The sequence below is a fragment of the Dipteris shenzhenensis genome, chromosome 10, assembly GCF_047967505.1.
Source record: "Dipteris shenzhenensis isolate YYH24624 ecotype China chromosome 10, Dip_SZ_1.0, whole genome shotgun sequence".
In the NCBI taxonomy this organism is placed as follows: Eukaryota; Viridiplantae; Streptophyta; class Polypodiopsida; order Gleicheniales; family Dipteridaceae; genus Dipteris; species Dipteris shenzhenensis.
The window spans coordinates 17,614,059-17,626,475 of record NC_141605.1 but is presented as its reverse complement, the minus strand read 5'-3'; the positions used below and the strand labels follow the sequence as shown (position 1 = coordinate 17,626,475).

General features: G+C 38.1%; 1 long non-coding RNA gene and 1 pseudogene across 1 annotated transcript; one reads left to right on the top strand and one right to left on the bottom strand.

Moving 5' to 3' along the window:
* Nucleotides 1-8,001: 8,001 nt before the first annotated feature.
* On the bottom strand, nt 8,002-8,808 carry LOC147897497 (uncharacterized; annotated as a pseudogene).
* Nucleotides 8,809-11,528: 2,720 nt separating this feature from the next.
* On the top strand, nt 11,529-12,156 carry LOC147897496 (uncharacterized). The gene is made up of 3 exons (XR_015541664.1): nt 11,529-11,608; nt 11,852-11,919; nt 12,019-12,156. It is a non-coding gene; the product is annotated as an uncharacterized LOC147897496 (long non-coding RNA).
* Nucleotides 12,157-12,417: the final 261 nt, after the last annotated feature.

Genomic DNA, 12,417 nt, shown 5'->3' with positions numbered 1-12,417 from the left:
GAAACTTGAACCTATAGCTAAACTTGCTAGCAAAACATAATAATACATGTATTATGATTGTGAATAAAACACAAAGCATATGAATGTAGTGGAATACAAATAACATAACCTTTCAAGTTGAATATCAAGAACAAAGCATTGTACTGAACTACGATGATATCATGGTTCCCAATCATGTACAACATTAAAGAAATTTGGTTTATCTCTATACCAACAGGCAAAGAAAAGCACCAACAGGCAAAGAAAAGTTTTAACACATAGATGTATGTCATAGTGATTGCTGAAAAACAATCAAGTTTTGCGAGGCACCCGAGTATAGATATTGACAGAGCTCTTTAGTTGAAGGATGTTCTATGAATGTTGAGTAGCAAAGCACTTACACAAAGACTCAGCAAGCGATGAACTAAATAAGAAATTGGTTAGTAAAGGATGCACTAAATAAAAACTAGCTTAATATATGTGAAGCATCATTGGCTTTTACTTTTGCAAAAGTAGCATGAAACCATAAGTGCTGAAGCGCTAAAGTCTTGTTTTCACTGATGATTAATAGAAATAAAAAATTTCTTTCATATGGTAGATAACCTTTTGTCCAAGTGATTTTCTCAATCAACTTTTTGGTTTGTTGAATGTATATAATTATCATTGCAAAAGCATGTGGATTGGGCTACCTTACTCTTAACGAACAAGATTGAGACTCTACTTGGCATAAATTAGATAAGATCTTGATCCCTAAAGATTGACTACAATTCCTATGCTCTTGGTTTTATGGATATGACCGATGGGTGTTGAGTCTCCTCTTCATCTAAATTTTTGTGGAGTCCTATAGGTGAAGAAGTTTGCTTTATGTGATTGAGCATCTTATTTCTTCATGTGGGAATGTAAAATCATGATATGTGAGTGTTAATCCAAGGGAATGCAAATATTGAGTGCAAGATGGTGTGATCAATTGGTGTAGACTAAAAGCGGGAGGGTGACACCGTATCAAGAAGCTTCTTATCATTAAGTATAGTTTTTCATTGCTTTTGCTTTTGCTTCAAATATTATTGATTCTATGAAAGTATGAACCTTTTCCATTCTCATGTCCTAGACCAAGCACTCTCTAGTTATGAGTGTTCATCTTCCTGTCCAAACACTCTTCTACCAGTTTATTGATAGCAGGCAGCAAAAAGAAATAACCATAATGTTCTTACCTAAAATCGGAATATAGTGCTCCAACTAGTCAAAATAACTGGCGCATACGCTTCAAACAAGCCAACGTGGGCCGTTTTCATCAATCATGACCATAACACCGATTTGTGATGCATCTTTGATAACGTTTGCATATCAACTCAAAACCTAGCAAAGATCAAGTAGTCAAAACGATAAGAAAGAAGTTCTGTGAATGATCGTGTTGCCAGATTGACAAAAAACATGTCGCTTTCTCCTCACAGTCATGCTAGAGCATAGCCAGGCTCTGATACCATGTTGAGAGGAAGAGAAAGAGTAGAGAGACGGACACAAAGAGTTGTGTTGAGAGGAAGAGAAACAGGAGAGAGACGGACACAAGAGTCGCTCCCAAGAAAGTGATTCTATTCATAGATCATAGGCATATATATAGTTGAGGACTAGGCCGAGTTAGGGAAAGTTATATATAGCTCTAACATGCATGCATTATGTATGCATGTAAGTATGTATGTATATAAATGTATTTTTAATTCTCTAATATAGGTTTGCTTGTGAGTGTGCATATTATAGAAATATGACACAGTGGAAGGACCATGTAGTAACAACAATAGTACAACAACCAAAGAATAAACACAATGGTGTGGGACAAATAATTTGTATCTCCAAATGAAATACAAGTGATGGTATTCTCCCCCCATGTGCTCTCCAACAGAGCTTCAATGGTGATCTAGACAGACTCTGGATAGCAAAGGACTTAAGAGATAGGTATTGGCATGCCATGTTGAGGCTTGATTAGTGGTCTCCTTATATAGGCTTTTCTACTAGACCAATTCCACCCTCTAGATGGATTGGGAGTGGTACATGCAAATTGACTTAGCCAACTGTAGTTGTAAAGGAGAGTACAGTGGCACATGTTTGCTTAACTTTCACCACCAACGATTGACTATTGACCACCAACCACCGACCATGCATGCTTCAAAAAATTCTCATGTGGGTGCACTTGCGAGTGCCCCCGGACCCTGCCCTACTGGGGGCATTGCCAACCCCAACCCTCCATTAGGGGCTTTGCCCCAGAGAAAGGATATCCTCTGAGGAACATTTCTCGAGCACATCCAATCTATGAACAAAATTACATATGCATTGGGAATGTTTTTAATCCCTTCTTGTCTAAGTATGTAAATCTAGGAGTCATGAATTTATAACAATAAGGGCACATATTCTTTTCAATATTAATATATGACTTCAAAGGTATATCCATATTTTCCAATATATATCTCCCAAAATAAGGTCATATGTTTATAAAAAATCAAGTCCAGTTAGACATATAAAAACATGAAAATGAGGGGAAAACCATGGAATAATTTTTTCCCTGGTAAATGGAAGCATATGTGACCATGCAAAGATCACAAGGAAGCATGAAGTTTATAAGTTGAGGAGCATAAATACATGACCTCGTATTCATTATATCTTGGTTACTCATGAATTTGAAGCAAGAACATGACACATAAAAATAAAGGATTGTAAGACTTGCTTGAACCCTAAGCCCTAAATATTTGACACAATTAGACAAGCTTAATTCAAATATGCAAAGGGGGCACCTAACAACATCCTCCATGATACATGAGATTATATAGTATAGTGGGGTAAGATTAAATCACATAATCTTGCTTCATAAGAAAAGAATATCAAACTTACTTCATGCTAGATAATAATTCCTTTGCAACAAACATATTTGTATCTCATTGATCATTGTTGTCTTGTATCAAAATATTTCTCACTTGGGACCAACCTTTTCAAAAAGAAATTTCAACTTAATAAAGCTACTCATCCTTCCAAACTACTACCATTATCATGAATATGATCCCATACTTGCCATAATAGGTCTCCAAAAATAAGAGGCATAACTAACAAAAATGTGTCCAAAAGTAAAGAGAATATAATCATGAGAACATCGCAAAATCATGAAAGCACTTGTCACTCCAAAGTGCTCTCATAATCCACATGAATGCATTGTTTTCTTTGCTTTTGTTGCAAAGATCATACACGGGGTTGTTGACCATATCCTTTGCCATAGCCTCAACATAGCATGGTAGTTTCCTGAAAAACATGATCCATTAATTGCATTATGTAAAAACATTAACAAAAGGAAAATTGTAGCATGTAGATGTAAAATATATTCACAAAGATTGAGAATCTTTTGCAAAGATTGAGAAGATTTACTAGGGTATATCAATGAAAATCATTTTTGTAAAGAAAGAGACCTCACTGGTCTAAAGGGTTCATAATGAAATACTCATTCTCATCCAAATCCTCATTCACCACCTTATTGGAGTACTAAAATTTGCTCTCTTTGATGAGGATGAGGCTACCAATGGTTACACAATGTCATTAATAATGAGTGGATCATTGTCAAAAGAGAGACATGTCCATTGTGATTATTGGAATGCTCTTAGTAGATGAGCTATGCCACATCCCATCTCTAATGCAACTCCCCCAAGAGAATACGATAACTTAAAGAAGCATCTCATAAAGCATGGTGACTTTTCAACCCCTACATGCACATGTGTTAAGATACACACTTTGCTTGATCTCTTTCCCGTTAGTATAAAACTCGAGGAGTTCACCTCATAAAATTTTAGTGTACCACGTGCATTCAAAAGGAGGTGTATTTTAATTTAACTTTTTGGAAAATTTGAATAGGTTTACAATAACAAGAGGGGTTTTAAAATTCAACTTTAGAAAAAAATCACTTAGTTCATAAGTAAAGAGGGGTATTTTTATTCGGGGGAAAATTTTAGTTGAGGGGTTTTTAAAATACCCCTTGAATGCACATGATACATATGGTTTCTAAGTAGTGCACCCCCTGAGGTACAAAATGATAGAGTATGTCTTCTTCAATTGATATTTTCAATTCATCAAAGAAAGGCTTTGATTCCACTAGAAAAAATGATAGAGTATGTCTTCTTCTATTGATATTTTCAATTCATCAAAAAAAGTCTTTGATTCCACTAGAAAAATAGAGTGACTTTCCATGAACTCTCTTCACAATGCATACCATACAAGCATGAAGCTCCAATAAGAAAAATGTGTAAAAACCATATAAAAACCTTAAATCACTTGAAAGAGAAATGTTAAAAGCATGACACATATATCTTACTTGTGTAAGGTGACCATGGCACAAGGTTAATCCATATCAATGTCAAGCATGCACATTGATGCACCTCACTATCTCCAATCATTGTGTCCTGACAAATCTCTCTACATGTCCCACACTTGTAAGATGAATAAATAATCAAGAGAAAATCCATGAGTGCCATTAACTTGGCATATATATAATCACAACCAACCACCCAGAATAAAAAAGACATGCTGAAGCAACACCAGTACCATTTCGTACATGGTCCTTGGTAAGCAAACTACCTTGGTGCTTACAACCGATCTGCTTGAGAGATGAGTAGAATTCATGAATTTGTTTGATTGTTTTGGTTGCGACTCCAGTAGCAAGTTTCATCCCCATGTACACATAATCATCTACCAAGCAACTAAATTCAGGAAGATCAGGTAGAATGTGTGCAAAGGGAGAGCTAAATGCAGTAAGATACATGAAATCAGTTGTATTTTTTTTACGAAATCTCAATTGTAATCCTACTAAATAGAATTAATAGTGTCACTAGCATTCTATACCCGCATGATTGATAGCTTGTTTTCCATGGTACTGCGATGTAGTGTACTCAAAATCTATTCCATAAAACGTGGAAATTTTTTAAAATAAATATTTAGAAGACAAGATAGTTCTTATTTTAATGTTCAATGAAATTCATGTAAAATAATATATATTCTAATACAAGCAAGAATGGACCTTGAGCAAGATAGTCCATTGTAGAGTCTACATCATGACTTCCATCATCTTCTTGCACTATATCGTCAATGAAGCTCAATGTCCTTATTCTTTCCATGAGGTACCTTACCTTGTTGTCCTTCATATGGCATCTCCCTTTCCTATTGATCTCTCTTCCACAAGACCTTTTCCATGTCAATCCACCATATTGGGCAATTCTTAATCTCCCATTCATTTAACTTTCCTAGGCTTAATCCGTCCCCATTTCCATTGTGCAACTATTGTGCAACTATTGTTTTGGTCATTTTGGCGGAATCATAAACACTATGTTTCCTCTTGTGGCTCTTGTTTTGATGGTTTTGGGGTGAGCATCTCGATACACACAAGAATTTTAACACAACAAGCAAGCTTGCAGTAGGAATGAGCACCAAAATTTGGCAGATCACATGAATTATTCATGCAGAAGCATGTATTATACAGGAAGCAAGGAGATCAACCTAATAAAACCAATGGCTAACAAAAAAAACTGCATTAAGAATTCGCATGGATCATGCACGTAGAAAGGAGATCAACATCACAAAAGAAATACAAAGGAGATTTTACCATCTTTGAACTTCAATTAGATCTAGAATCTGAGGTGACCACATGCTTCTACTATAACTTACCATGTGGCTTACTCTCCTTTCAGTTTCCCAAATGTGCTCTACACTGTTCATGTAACAAGATTACAAGGATCTCATTACTCTATCATTTCAATTAAATGAATATTTTGTATATACAAAGAATGTGTATCCAAAAGTGTGGTGAATCCACCTTTACTAGGTTAATCCCATTCGACATGCCCCTAGACCTAATTGGGGAAAATTTTATTGTGAGCTTTTTAATGCGAGCTTTTTTTGAAATTTATCAAAGTTTGTGAGCTTTTTTAGAGTCCCATAAAAAAAGACCTACTAATCAAAAAATAACAAAGTAATTACTTATCCTGTATCTATGGATTTATCCTAGGAAATACCAAAGCAATTAGCAATTCTATGGACTAAAAAAGACAAAGCTATTAATCCAAGTAATTTATATTGCAAGTCAGTAACAAATGATATCATATATAAAAATGAGCCATCACAATACCAGCAAATATGTATTATGCATTCAAGTCTATGGATTATTGCTAAGGAAACAAAGGTTTAATGAAACTTCAAGTAAGCATATGCCAATTTTCATGTAGTTCTATTATTTGAAAAGGCCAAGGCAATTAGTAAAATGTTCCACATTAAGAACATTGTGTTGACTCAACACAACAAATTTTGAGCAAAAAAAAGTGTCACATCAAAAAGTGGGCTATCATAACACCAACCAAGTTTATATTTTGCATTCAAGTCTATGGATTGATCCTAGGTCGGCTAAGCACTGATGAAACATCCATAGTGGAAAGGGTTGGTTGATGAATAAGCATGTGTTGATTTGGATCCAATCCCAACACACGGATGAAGATGTAATAGATATGTTTGCATGCCAGGTAAGGTTTTTGACCCAACTCTATTTTTTGAAAATCTGGACATGTACACATGGGTTCAGTCTTGATGTGCACATCGTAAGACATCTGAGCCTTGTCAGACCCTGTTGTTCTCAAATGGAAAATACTATGATGAAGAAGCTCCACTGTCATTTCTCCCATGACAACACGTGCATAGATTAAGCACTAGCTATTCTTTTTGCAGCCTCCTTAGATATGCCATGCCTCCATTTTGTGGTTCTTACCAATGTGTGTTGAGCTAAATTCCTTGGTATGGATGCCGACCCTCCATGTGCATCAAAAAAATTAGTTGGCATCGGTGCTGATCCTTGAGGTACATTTGGTGTCCTCCAATTTACATGGGGTTGATCCACTATTTGCAGTCTAAAACCAGCCTTGATGAGATTGCCTATCTCCTCACTTGTGATGTTTGTTTCCACATCCACCTTCCACACAGATGGACGTTCAGGAACATGCATGATATTATGATCTAGGTGCCATGTATGAGTTATATCATCATTACAAAACCACATCCATTGTGCTTTTGGTCATCCTACCCCTGGATGCCACCGTTCAGAGTAGAAACATGGTGCCACCACTCCTTGTGAACTGCTTTGTATATACCGATTACACTTAACCTTTCCATCTATGAATCCAGGACACTTCACTTTAGAGTTTTTGGAGATCCTTCGAATTGCCCAAAAGGTACGGTGGATAGGCACCTCAACAATAGAGAGGTCACTAGGAAGGCCTCCTTGTCTCATAGGTGGAGCCATTGGGGCTTGTTCTCTTGTGGGCATGGTCTCATTCTGAGCTCCTTCAGCTTCCCCTACATTGCCATGTTTTTCCCATGATGTTTTTGTAGACTCCCCTTAAACTCCACCTTGCTCCATTGTGGAAGCCCTAACATCCACTGGTTGGGTATTACCTTGCGGTTTTATTGAATGCCAATCTCCACCTTCTGTCTTGAACCTAATTTTTCTCGGCCGCCCTCTTTGCTTACGATCTCTGGTCTCCATCACATACCCTGGCTTATGTGAGGTGTTTTCTAAATGTATACTTGATGACTTGCTTCTCTTTCTTTGGACTGTTACCTTATCCCCATGTAATGGTCTTGGTTCTTCATACATCGGTGTCCCTGAAACTGTTTCATGCACCATTTGTGCAACTTGTGCTGGTGAAGGTGTACTCCTTGAGGCCACTCTTTGCATCAAGGCTTCCAAGTTAGGACCATCCCCAACATGCCTTCCAATCATATATGCATATTGTTTAGCACTTTGTAATAGGGCATTTGCCATGTCCGAGACGCAACAATCATATAATTGTATCTTTGTCTTAAACCCTTCTCCTGCTAGCCAACTACCATGCATGCTTTCAGCTAGATTCGACCTTGGAGTGTGTGCCTCATCTAAGGAACTCTTTGTTACCTGTGGTAAAAAGGGAGGTAATTAGATTGGCTTATTACATTTATTTAGCTTACTACATTTATCTACAAAATACATACCGCGCTCATGAGATTCCCCCAATGGGCAATCCGCACATCCCACCAACTAAACCATATGTCCATTGAAGGAATGTCGGCCTCATGGACATGTCTTGCATGCCACCACTTCCGAATGAGCTTTGCTTGGTTGGTAGCTTCTTGCTTTGTCTAACATAATCTCCAATTCTCACACATGGTGATATGCTCATTCCTCATATCCTCTTTGATGAATTTCCTTGTGTGCTTATGCAAGCTTTGTTCCCAATGGAAGAGACATGAGTGCTCTCTCCCAACAATTATGTTGTTTGGACCCCCATTGAAAATAGTTCTCACAGCTATCCAATTTGCTCCAGCTTCATCAGACATGAAACCATGAAAATCTGCAGGGGGATACTCACATTCTTTCATTGTGGCATTGAACATCTCCCAAAATAGGATTTGGCTTGCAGCATCTTCATCTTTCATCTCACATGTGGCGATGGTCATTAATTCCTGCACACTGGTAGACAAAGCCAACATTATTAAATATTATACCACAACTCTCTTGATGATAACAATATGGATACATAAGGATGGAGGGAAGTTATACCTAGGATCATAAACATGACATGCCATTGTGCTCCACCCAATCACTCGATGGGTGTGATCAAATTGTACCCATGAATTCCTCAAATCACCATTTCCTCCTCTTCTCATGCGATTGACAAGATCCACACTAGATGCTGGACCATTGGTTGACATTTTAAAAACAAATCATTTTTCATCTGGCAAGCCTTGCCCTGGAAAACGACTTCCATGGAAGAATGAATACATAGACCTTTTCTTTAGTAAAAGAAGGCTATCATAACCTTCCCCAACAGGTAACCTTGCTTTCTTCTCTTGTGCAACAATCTGTTTGAACCTGTAACATCACAAGTCAACTATTTAGAAGGTCTTTATACCATTCTAAAGTTAAGTAAACTAAAAATCACTTAGCTACAAACAAGCATACCGTTGATTCTCAACTAGTGGTACCAATTGCTCAAGAAAGTTGGTCAACTCTATATCTCCCACACTTGCCCCTTCATTATTGTCTCCTCTCATCAATGATGAATTCAAGAGCTCTTTGGCAACACTCATTTGAGCTTTGCATGGTCCAGCATTTTTATCCACCTTCAAAACATCTGCAACAAGCTTCTTTGTTTTCTCTATCATTGCCTTAGATGTTCCTGGCTGCACGGGGCACTGATGTTCACCAACATGGACCATCAATCTAGTCATTGTTTCATCAAATGGCATTACATAATATACTATGCAATTACAAGTATCAATGCAATAAGCAGGCTTACGACAATAGTGATAAACAATCTTGTTCCTCTCCTCTTCAGTCAAGAGTCCAAGGGCAATCTTCTTTTGTAGGTAGCCTCTAAAAAAGGATGTGTTAAAGTTCTTATTGTTTGCAAAATAAGGGCAAGTAATTCTATGGCATTCTAATGATCTTCAACGATCGATTGCTCCGCTCATGCGGCGTTGCGGCAGGGCCGCCCTCGCCTTGGCAGGTCGCTTACAATCAGGTGCGATGCAAGCAATGGAAAGGGTCCTTTGGAGACGATTCAGAGAAACTCTCCCACCTTGACGGGCATCCAAGATGCAGTGGACAAGAGCACAAAGCAAGAGCTGTCCAATTCAATGCATGTTAAAATCTTTCATCGCGTGTATTACATAAGCTGAAATTAGTTAAACGCGAAAGCTAGAACGGGCAACAAAGAAGAGTAATCGTGCGTAGGTGTACCATCCTTCTGTTGATGGTTTCGGGTGCAGCTCCGTCAATGGCGAAGATGCTGGCCAAAGACCTATCTCCAGTCTCCGTTCTCCTCTCAATTTCGGGATGAATTGGTTCAGGGAAAAGAGCAAGGGAAAAAAAGGGGGGGGCTCAGCAGCCCCCCAGAGTATGTGCTAGCGCAGACTCTATCAAACCAAAAAAAAGGGGGGGGCTCAGAGTCTGTGCAAAGATGAAGGGATTCAACCAAATCAACGCTCTTTTTTGCTCTTTTTTTATGGGGAGGAGAGTTTGAACAAAAGAAGATGACCAAATTTTAGTGGATTTTTGCATTATGCCAAAGAAGTTTGGGGGGTTCGAGGTCGTCAACATAGACAAGTCTACAATGAGATTTATTGGGCGGTGGATCATGAAAGCTTTCTCGAAACTAGGTAAAATTTGGGCATCAATGGTCAAAAGAACCCTCACTAAGTTCGAATTTGTCAGATGCAAGAATTGGAAAATTTTACTTGAATTATTTGCCAATTTTGGATCAGAACCTTGTACTACCAAAGGATTAGATTTGTGGAAGGCTAGGGAAAGCCTCTAACCTTATATCATATGCACGGAATTTACAAGGAAGACATGAACTTTAATTAGTAGAGACTCAATTTGGTTTTTAGTCATTTGGAAGGACTTTTGCTTTAGAGGATGCATCTCTTAAATGGGCCATGAGGTTGAACAAAAAAGGGATCATAGAGTGGAAAGATCTATGGGATAGATAGACATAGGCTTAAGTCAAGGATAGACAATTGTAAAGGATCTAGAAGCTAAATAATAAAGGAGAGGAAAAATCTATGTGAAAAAGATGCACTCAGTTGTGGATGGGGGGAAGGCTTTAGCATGCACAACGTGAATTTAGGTGGATGGGCCGAAGGAATATACAAACTATCCCCATTTTTGTAGGCAACAAGAGGATTTAGCAGACCATTTAAACAAACAATGGGAGAGACACTGCTAAAATATGGTATGCCAAGTTTGATAGATTATGGAAAAAAGATATCCCTAAAAAGTCTTGCGCAGACTCTGGGGGGCTGCTGAGCCCCCCCCTTTTTTTCGGTTTCATAGAGTCTGCGCTAGCACAAACTCTGGGGGGCTGCTGAGCCCCCCCTGCAAATATGCCACTTTCAGAAGCAATGGGAAGCCAGTTCCATTTCTTTGCTCCAATTTTGTTAATGTTGCAACTTCGTGCCTATAACAGTTTGCTGGCTCTTGTTTCTTCCCAGTCTTGTACAATGGTCCCGTTCATCAACTAGAGATCTTGTCTTGACGATCTTGTCCTCATTCTACTGGTGCTTAAGTTTACCTAGTATGAATAATCATTTACAGCTTACTTGTGTGAAATCAGCTTATAGTTTACCTAGCATAAATCAGCTTACTTGTGTGAAATAGCTCTGGTAGCTTGCCTTGTTACAAAGAACTAACTATAAGCTACTCTGAAAAATCAAATGGGCACACAGGGAATCTCAGCTTATTAGTGAGCCGATTTTGGTAGAGCTGTCCGAACACTGTAATGCATTTACTGAACAAGGGAGCTCTCGGTGTGAAGTCCTCCTCCTGGTCCAAGCTTCCATGGATGTTAGCTAAAAGTTTATGCTTCTTTCCTTACTCAGAGGGAATATGTGGTTGAGAAGGCACTTGAGGCAGTAATTTCATCCACCTTTTTCACGTCTTCTGCTTAGATGGAGAGCTTAGTTGGATTGAGAGCTCTGTTGTTGTTATCTTTCATGAGCAGGATGTCAAAGATGGAGAGCTTAGTTGGAGCTTACCATTGATTGATCGGTCATGGAAGGAATTGATAGCTCAATCTAAGAGGTAGAGTTTGATTTTACTTTTCTGCTTCGGCCTATTATTGAATTAGATTAGCATTCATTTAAAGATATTGGTATCGAGGACTTCTTTCAAGGAATTGATATGTATCTCAATTGTCTTAAGGGTTTGCATTGCAATGTCTCAAGGGTTACAAATTTCACTATCTTAAGGATTTGAATCATTTATATATGCTTATGCATTTTATATTCTACTATCTTAAGGATTTGAAACATTTTGTATATACAGGTTTCATAGTAGTGAGCATTTTCATCCTGACAAGATGGCACCAAGGCGAAAGAAATCAACTACAAGAGGTAATTCTAAAACTTTTTGGTACTGATAACCTTGGCATATCTATGATGGACGTGAGCAATATATAACTCATCCTTGTTGGTTGTGATATATATTCAAAGGAACTAAAACTTATGCATTGAGATCTGGACCATCAAGAAGATCTGTGAGTGAGGAGTGTACGTCTCGTACTGCACAAAATGATGCAAATAACCCACACATGGAGACACTTGTAGAAATTGAGGCTACTATCACTCGAGAAGAGTCATCATCTTATCCCGTGATTAGTCTTGAACAACAGGAGGTGCAAGAAGAGCCTCGAGGCCAAGGAGAGCAAGAGAGTGCAGAAAAGACAAAAGAAAAAGCTCCAACACATGTAAGAGTACTTGGGAAGGAAATTCAAATTGGACTTTTGCAAGATGTCCTTGATCAGTTTCTGATGCAAAGAAGAATTGAACCCCCTCTGATTCCTCTCTGTAGATTGGTTCTTAATGAGGCTATTCGAACATCAACGTCTGAGA